General features: G+C 32.2%; 1 non-coding gene across 1 annotated transcript; it reads left to right on the forward strand.

The window, feature by feature from the left end:
• The first annotated feature begins 6,693 nt into the window (after positions 1–6,693).
• On the forward strand, positions 6,694–6,799 carry LOC129291926 (small nucleolar RNA R71). Its single transcript, XR_008588819.1, has one exon. It is a non-coding gene; the product is annotated as a small nucleolar RNA R71 (small nucleolar RNA).
• Positions 6,800–7,310: the final 511 nt, after the last annotated feature.

A 7,310-nucleotide genomic window follows, 5' to 3' on the forward strand; every position in this document is an offset into this window, starting at 1 on the left:
TTATTTCTTCTTAAGGAGGATGCATGGCTGTTATTGAAGTGTTATCCCTACATCTCCAGTTTTTGTTCTAATTGTATTAACATTTACCGAAGGGTGATTGTTTTAACTAAAGGGATTCAATATTTCATTATTGTAGGTGTACATTTCTAACCACTTAAAAGAAATCTATATGTTCTCCAAGCTGTCTCAACTTTGTATAATCATTTTCTTTTATTTCTTCTAACTCTCCTGGCAAAAAGTTCTTAAAATACCAATTTCTTTTTTCTCTATTCTTTGGGGAGACAAACATTTTTCCAATGATTTCTTTGTCTAGCTCAAATCCTTCTTTTCTAATGACATTTAGGGATTGATATTCTATAGGTGGTCTGAATTCCTTTTCTATTTGTGACTGGGTTTCTAATTCTATATTTTCTTCTAAGTTTTCTTCATCTCTAATTGTAGAGGTTTCTGCCTTATATATTGGTCTTGGTATGTTTGGTGTAAAATCTACTCCTACTAGTTTATATCCTGTGCTGGAGTTGTCTATAGAAGATCTAGGTATGACTATAGGAATATTTTCTTTTATCTTGCAGGAGGTTGACCTATTTATAATCTCATAGGTTACATCTCCTTCTAAAGAGGTGATTACTTCTTTTAGTTTTCCTTGTTCTAAAGGAGTAGGCTTTGTCAACTTAGGAAAATTCCAACTTTCTGGGATTTGTATCTCACTATGTTTTATTCTCTTTAGTACTACTATGGATATTTTAGAGGGAACTTCTATTTCTACTAACATAGTTTCTCCTCTAGGCTTTCTTTCTTAGTTCTAAAGTTTTAATGTGTTTTCTGTATTTTAAACATAATTCTATATTGTACAACCATATAAGTTGTTCCCTTCATCCAAGTTCCCTTATTTTCTGTTTCTATGACTAAAGCTTCTCTATAGTTATGATCCTTTAATCTGGTAACATAGTTCGGGAAACAATCAAAATAGATTGGTCCTTCAAATAAGTTTGACTATATAATACCAACTAGGGATTTTTGAAAATATTTTTCTACTCTTCTATCTCTTAAACAAATGAATATAGGTTTGACTAAACCTAACCTGGAGTTAGGTTTAACTGCAACCTGTATCATGCCTATATGCATCCAATTATATTTATCCCTAAATTTTATAACTGTTTCTTCAAGAATCATATATATATATATACTGCCTTTATTATTTATTCCTATCTCTTTCTCTATAGTCTGGGTGACATAAGAGAAATTAAAATTAGTTGTCTTATAAATCTCTTTTTCTTTGAAGGTAGGCATTGACCAGTTGGTTAATAGTTCCTGAAGGGTGACTGTAGTAATTTTGATTCTCTAAAAATTTGACTATTTTTTACTTCTTCTATTTCTTCTTTGGGTTCATTACTCCTATTTGGCTGTAGACTCAAACTTTTATGACTCAATCTCTCTTCCTTCTCTGACTTAGTTCCTATTATCTTTATAAACCAACTCATTTTTCTGTTTAGACTGGGTTTATTTCTACTGTTCTTCTTCTTCCTAGGTTTCATGAGAATACTACTGCCTAATCCAATAGACTTACACACACTACCAAGTCCAAGCTCACAAGTTTACCGATGTTTCAACCAAGAAAACAGTAAAACAGTATTAATAAAAATAGTTTAAACAAATAAATGAGCATAATTTAGAAAAACAACTTGGCTCTGATACCATACAGAGAGAGTGAGAGAGAGAGAGCATAGACAAAATATACTTAGAAAAATGTTTATGGCCCCAGAGAATAGAGAGAAAAGAAATTGGTATTTTAAGAACTTTTCACTAGAAGAGTTAGAATAAACAAAAGAAAATTAAACTTTATTGTAAATAAGGAGGAGGTACAGTGGATGTGCTTACAATGAAGATGGTGGATGAAGGAAGGAAATATTACAAGTGAGAGGAGAGGGGAGTGGAGTACAAAAGAGAGAGCTGAAAAGAATCTGATGCCTGTAAATTAAAAGAAGTTTTGAATTTATAGAGGTTTAGGACCTGGTTTACTAAACCCGAGTTGCTTTTCTTACAACTATTGTTAGGTTACTTTTTATTTTCACTCATGATTTCTTTCTCATGAATTTTAGCTTTATTGTCCACAAGACTTTTCTTGCTAGTGGATTTTGGCTTTGTTTGCCATAAGACTTTGCTTTTCCGTGAAGTATGTCTTTGGTGATCTATTTTTGTCTTGCTTTTTCTTTACTTTCCTGCAACTTTTGACTCTTTTTTGTCTTTCTTCTTTCCACTCTTTCTTTTTTCTTTCAGCTTGTCTTTTATTTTACTTTAATTGCTACTTTTTCTTATAGGTGACAAGTTGCAATTCTTTGAAATCTGCTTCACAAATGTCTTCTTCAACATCATTACACATTTTTTATTTAGCATAATATTGATAACTTGTTAACATTGAAGGAACAACTTGTAAAAAATAGCATAAATTTGGTTTTAAAAAATTGACAATTTTTTATGTATGTACAAGTGATTGTTGATATATATATATGATCGCTCTCGCAAGTGTACAAGATCACAGTAATAAATTACCTGGAGTATTTCAGGTGTTGAACCCACAGGAAAGTTATACTTTTACTAATTTAAATAATTAATAGTTCGAGAAAAATAGATAAAATGGATAATTTTGATAAAAATATAAAGAATAAAATTAAATAAAGAAAATAATGATGATGAAAACACAATCACTTGAAGGATTGAGATTTAGGATTTACCCTATAGGTTGCTAGTTTCTACCCTTTGAGTTGACTTGGATCAATTATAGTGACAACTATTCCTAAAGTGTCCTAATATTCTCCTGAATTATTAGTCCCCTTTTGATTAGTATTGAATTCATTCCCATGATACCCAAGCAACTAATTAAACTGTGAAGCTATAGTGTAAGTCACCATAAATTTCTAGAACTATCCCTAGCCTAGTTATTTATGTTTATTTCTGTAGATCTAGGTTCTCTCTTCACCTCCCAGTCCATCAAGATTACCCATAGACTTGATTAAATGGTGGCCAGTCATTAAATCAATATGAAGAACAAGAGAAATAAATATAATTGAAAAAAGAAAAAATATTCATAAATATAAATGCAAAGAGTCAAAACAAAGGAAATAGAAAACTACCTCCCCAATTAGGCTACACCCTTATCCCAACTGGGTAATTTAGAAACACATAATAAAATTAAATAACACCGTTCTAAAATTCCCAATCATGAAAAATAATCACAGATAAAATTAAGGAGTAGAAAAGAAACAATTATAATTTGTGAAACTCCTCAATGATCTCGCTTTCAGGCTTCAGAATGCTTCTATGAGCTCCAAATATCTTGGAGAGAATTCTTGAGGTACTCAAATAAGTGATTGGATGCCTTCCCTCTTGATGGAGGGAGTATTTATAGTTAAAGTGGAGGCTCCTTCTTTTGTTCCTTGTCGATGTGGGACTCTGATATATATATATATATATATTTCTCTTTTCCTTCTTTCCTTCTATTTGGTTTATTCTTTTTTCTCTGCAAAATATAAAGATAAAAAGATATAGATAAAAAGATATGAGTGGATTTTGTATTAAAATTTATTTTTATCTTATAATTAAGTGATGAGGAAAAAATATATAAATATCAATTAAATAGATATGAAATCTTAATAAATATAATCAAATTCAAACTAAAATCTATACCTATTTAATTATAAAATATGCACTTATCAAATTTCCCCACACTTAGATTGTTGCTTGTCCTCAAGCAAACACTTCTGCGTTTAGCCTTATTCCTTAAATAAGTATATCAAATATAAGAACTTTACTCAAAGTACCAGTAAAATTTAATTGTATAACCAACCTATAGAGCTTCAATATGAGAGGGAAAGCTAATAATTATACTAATACCACCACAAGATGTGAATTAAATTCTGATTGAGCACTTATCTGTAAAATAAATTTGTCTATACCCTTAGACTTACCTATTTCTTTTTCTAAGTTAGTGCAATGGGGTCATCATCTTAAACTATTCATGAATTGCCTTTCTTCGTAAATACTCCGTAGGTCCTTTTGATGCGAACCCTCATATTAGTGATATAAGCGCCTGGTTACTCAGACTTCAGGAACTTTATTGGCACACTCTTGATACTTACTAAGCTGTTTGACGCGAAGGCCAACATTAGTGATGAAGGTCCCTGGTTACTAGGCCTAGTTGGCATCAGCGGAGTAGGTACTTAGTAAATTTTTTTTCTCGCTGTTTTTTTAGGATCATTCCCCTTTTTAACTACTTTGCAAGGTGTTAGCTTTCTAGGCATAGACATAAATAATTAGGATAGATAATTCATACATTAAGTATATTTTTGATAAACTCCTATGGGGTATTGGCAGCTTTAAATTCTTTCTCAAACACATAGTTGCCCTCAGTAGTTATATAGCTAAATAAAATAGTACAAAAGAGCAAAAAATTTCAAAAAAAAATTCAAAAATTTTCAAAATTTTTAGAATTAAGGCCAATTCCAGATGTAAATTGCTAAGGAAATTATAACAACATAAGCAATAGAAAATTATCATGATATTCCCTCCCCCACACTTAAATTTCACATTGTCCTCAATGTTTGTAGAAAAGGAAAAAGATAAAGGAACTGAAACTCCCCTGATTTAATTTGTTTTGATATGACTTTGATAACCTTTAAGAAGCTCCCTTTTAAGCATTGTAATCTTGCAATTCATCTTAGAGGGGGTCTTAGTGATCAAATAAAATTTTATGGGGATAACAGATGGTAAAAAGAAATTAAAAGCACTTAAAATAACAAAGACAAGGAAATAAAAACAAAATTAGGTTGCCTCCCAACAAGCGCTACATTTAATGTCTATAGCTAGACACTGCTATAAAAATCAAGAGATGCCTTCTGAGTATGGTAGAAATCCTTGTCCTCCTAAATCAGAAGACACCTTCTTATCCCAACTAATATTCATCTTCCCCTTGGAGAGGGTTCTTGTTAATGAGCAAGGAACTTTCCAATTTGATTCCAATATATGAGTGCTAGAGCTTTTGCGAGGACTAGTGAGTAGATCTTTAGGTTGCCTTTGTAGCTTCCTCCCTTCTCCATTGCTAATTTCCTCCTCTCTCTTTTCTAAAGTATGTAAGGGAGGGTCTTTTGGGTATTTCTCCTCTTCCTATGTCACCTGTATGCTGCATAAAGATTTTTCAAAAATAGGGAGGTTAGTAGCTTTAGTAAATTTAAATATCTCTTTTTTCTCACCTACTTTGAATATTAATTCTCCCTTAGGCACATTAATTAAGGCACCTCCAGTGGCTAAAAATGATCTTCCTAATATAAGTGAGACATTCCAATTATCTTTAATGTCTAAAATAATAAAATCTGTAGGAATATAAAGTTTACCGACTTTCACTATGACATCCTCAACTACACCATATGGATATCTGAGTGATCTATCTACAAGTTGAAGAGTCACATTAATTGGCTTGATATCTATTATACCAAGTTTCTTGCATAGAGAATAAGGCATTAAGTTAACACTAGCACTCAAATCACATAAATAATTTTCAATACCAATATCACAAGGAATAGTGAAACTCCCTGGATCTGTCAATTTGGGTAGTAGCTTTTTTTGTAGAATCGCACTACACTCCTCTGTAAGTGTAACCGTGGCATATTCTTCTAAATTTTTCTTGTTTGAAACCAGCTCCTTGATGTATTTAGCATAAGCAGGCATCTTTGCCAATGCCTCTGTAAAGGGAATATTAATTTGAATTTTTTTGAACATCTCAAGGAATTTTTGGAAGCTTAAATTTGGATCTTTTTTAGAAGGCGCTCGGGGTATGGAATGGGGGGCATATAAGGTTTGGCTTCAGAGGGAGAATGCCCACTTTTAGCTCCACTATCGACCTCTTGGGATTCCTTACCATTTTGTATGGTGACTGCCATAACTTGCTCTCGTGGATTGACTTCGGTATTGCTTGGAAGTTTATTTTGACTCTTTCCAGTAATTAAGCTAGCCAAATTACTTATTTAAGTCTCTATTTTCCTCAAAGAATTACCCATTTGAGATTCTATATTCTTCATAAAAGCTTGAGTTGAAGTAACTATTTGTTTTAGTTGGTCAATCTCTTGATTAATGCTCTTCATGCTATTCACTTGGTAAGTCGCCATTTGAGCCAAAGCTTCCTCCAACTTCATTGTACGATCTTCAATTGCGTTTCTTTATTGTTGAAAGCCTGGCTGTGCTTGTGGCCCCTGAGTAGAGGAATTCTTCCAAGAGAAATTTGGATGATTTCTCTATCCAGTGTTGTATGTGTTGGAGTATGGGTCATTCCTTAAATTAACTCGATCATTACTAGCTCCCATATAATTAGCCTCCTCCACATAGTCACCATCACAACCTGTATGAAGAGAATTATTAGTAGAAGAAAGGGAATTAACAGAACCCAAATTTTTCAATAATAAATTTAAACTCTTTGTTAAATTTCATAGTTCATGTGAGACATCTGATGTAGAAACTTCATTAACCAACGCCATCCTTCCTCAAACTGCCTTTTGCCTTGAATTTGCTGCTAGCATTTTATAAATCTCTTCCCTTTCTTCAGCTGTCATATTACTTGGATCACCTCGAGCTGCATTATCAACTTTTGATTGGCATTCAACATTAAGCCCATCATAAAAAAAATCCATCAAGAGTATGTGTAGAAATTGGTGATGGGGACATTGGCTTATGAGGAGATTATAACATTCCCAAGCCTCATGGAACAATTCACTATTTTGCTATGTGAAGAAGTGAATTTTATCCCTTAATTCTGAAGTCTTCTGAGGAGAATAATATTTCAATATAAATTGCTCATACATCTCCATCCAAGAGCTTATGGAAGCTTATGGTAATTGTAAAAGCCATTAACGAGCTTCTCCTTTTAAACAATATGGAAAGCAACGCAGCTTTAAATCATCATCTGATAGATTATTTAGCGGTAGTGTATCAATTACTGCATAAAATTCTCGTATAAAATCCAAAGCATCTTCAGTTTGGTGCCCGTTGAAATTAGGTAGTGCATTTAAGTGAATATTCTTAAATTCATAATTACGCACTCTCGTACTCAGTTGGATGCATGATAGATTAGATATGATGAATAGGCGTTAAATATCTCTAAATGTAATGGATGGCTCTAGAATAGTTTTGTCACCCATCTTTCTTCTTCTTTGAGATATATTTTTCTTGCAAAACCGTTCAATTTCTAAATTAATAGGAATCAAATTTAAATCACTAGAACTTCTTAGTTGCATAAAATAATAATAATAATAATAATAATAAAA

Source organism: Prosopis cineraria, unplaced genomic scaffold, assembly GCF_029017545.1.
Source record: "Prosopis cineraria cultivar Desert tree isolate PC_DT_omini unplaced genomic scaffold, ASM2901754v1 PC13, whole genome shotgun sequence".
NCBI classification, from domain to species: domain Eukaryota; kingdom Viridiplantae; phylum Streptophyta; class Magnoliopsida; order Fabales; family Fabaceae; genus Prosopis; species Prosopis cineraria.